Source organism: Carlito syrichta, unplaced genomic scaffold (genome assembly GCF_000164805.1).
Source record: "Carlito syrichta isolate Samal-C Ts95f unplaced genomic scaffold, Tarsius_syrichta-2.0.1 Scaffold315337, whole genome shotgun sequence".
Classification (NCBI taxonomy): domain Eukaryota; kingdom Metazoa; phylum Chordata; class Mammalia; order Primates; family Tarsiidae; genus Carlito; species Carlito syrichta.
The window spans coordinates 77,112-79,402 of NW_007259433.1; positions in this window are offsets into that span (position 1 = coordinate 77,112).

Consider the following 2,291-nt stretch of genomic DNA (forward strand, 5'->3'; position numbering starts at 1 on the left):
AATCCACTCACCTCAGCCTCCCAAGGCACAAGATTACAGGCTGAGCCACTGAGCCCGGCTAAATTTGTGTTTTTTTTTACATCTACTACATGTGTGGTGAAAGTAGTTAATAGTAGTGTATTACACATTTCAAATTGCTAGAGTAAATTTCAAAGGTACTTACCATATAATGTAATGAGTATTTGAGGTGATAGATATGCTAACTCGCTTGATTTAATTATTCCACATTGTATTTGTAAACCATAACATCACTTTGTACCCCATAAATATATACAGAGATAAGTTTTCAATTTTTTCTCTTTTCTTTTTTTGAGTCAGAGTCTCGCTCTGTCACCCAGACTGTAGTGCTGTGGCATGCTCATGGTAACCCCAACGTCAACCTGCTGGGTGCTGGCAGTTCTTCCCATCTCAGCCTTCCAATTTTTTTTTTTTTTTTTAATCTAGAGATGAGGTCTCACTATATTGCTCATAGAGGTCTCAAACTCCCAGTGAAGCAGTCCTCCCACCTCAGCTTTCCAAAGTATTGGGTTTATAGGCATGAGCCACCATGCCTGGCCATAAGTGGTCAATTTATTAAAATAAAAACAAAAACAAAAAAATAATGAGATACCCCTTCATACTCATTAGGTTGACTATATATATATTTTAAAACTCAGCCTTAAAAAATTACATTAAAAAAATTAAATTGAGTTGATTGCCCTTATGAATCAGGCCTTCAAGAGGAAGGGTTCTATACTACATTATTGGGTTAAAGATGATATCATCCAAGGGCCTAAACAGCAAGGATAAATTGGTTTGTGAGAATCTCTGAGGTAAGAAAAGGGTCATTAAAAAATATATGGTATCAGTGAGAGTTGCTTTTATTTATTTACTGCATTTGGCTGCTGTGTTTCCAACCTCAGTTGTAATTCCCACATTGAGGTTGTTCCCACCCTTCCTGTGTCCCTTGAGCAGAGCAGGCACTTCCTGTCCTATGGGAAATGAAAGTTAAAGATTGGGGGTGGGGTGTGTGTATTTATTCTGCAGAATGCTAATACTGTCTGTTCCATGATCATAGCCAAAAAGTGACAGGAAAACTAGAATAGCGACCAGGACTTCATTTGAGGGAGAGTTTGTCTTTAATGTTTGTTGTGAAAAAGCAAACAGGGTCAACTTAGGTCTCAAGAGAATACTGTAATGGCAGCAAGGTGGTCTTATGAAGGGATTTAAAGGCTTTCATTCTACATCCCTGTTCCCCTTGGATTGGTTGGGGTTAGTAAGTGTTACTTTTAAGTTACTGGTTTCTTGTTAAAACTACTCCTACAAGGACATCCTTTTGAAACTACTAGAGGTAAGTGTTGTGGCAACTATGTTAGGTTCTTGACTCTTAAGTTACTGTTCTTTACTAAGAATTTTGGTTTTGGTTTTTTTTTCTTTTCGGAGCATATGTTTTTTTTAAAACTTTTTTTTGTTTTTTTAAACATCTCAGAGGCAACTTAAAGCAGACATCCCAACTCCGTGAACTTCAATTTGGACATAAATTCCTGGTTTGGTGAGTTACTGTGATAGTTTCAGATTCATGGATCTAGGACATAGTAGGATAAAGCATCAAATAAGATAGCTTCCAATTGTTAAAGAAATTACTGGGGACTAAGTTTCATGATATAATTGAATTTGATAATTCCTTCTTAAGTATGAACTCCTCAGAGAATCTGAAATAGGAGTAAGGGGCATCAGCCTATCAGTGTGACGCTTGAGAAACAACTGTCTAAGGATCTGAAACTAGTTATCTCCCATACTCTGTTTTGCTTGTCTCTGCTCTTTGGTGTGCTTCTCTGTTTGTTCTTTCTTTGTGCATTAAGAGTATTGTAAATGAAAAGTGGGGAAGCCCTGAGCTCATCTCACATACTCTATCTCAATATGATTTTCTTTGCATGTTCCCCAAGGCAGTGTCTCAGTAGTCCCTTTAAAATAAACTTGAAATCTTCTTACAGCTGAGCTCTAAGGGGGAAAAGCACATCTTGTTGTCTTTTTATGAGAGTCAGAACTTGTTTGTAGAGGAAAGGGGATGAACTGAAAGAGATTAGACCTAAGAACTCTTCTTTCTAGCTTTAACTACTGAGACTATGAAAAACAAAAATAACATCTTGGGCATTAGGACCCAGTGGAAGTGCCTCATTCAGACTCTGTTAACTTCTCTCAGTGACGTAAAGGAGCTGCCCTAGCTCTTTCTCTACCCATAGCCCCCCTTCATCTCCCTCTTGCTCCTTTTCTCCCCCTTTCTCCTCCCCCTCCCTTCTCCCTCTCCCTCC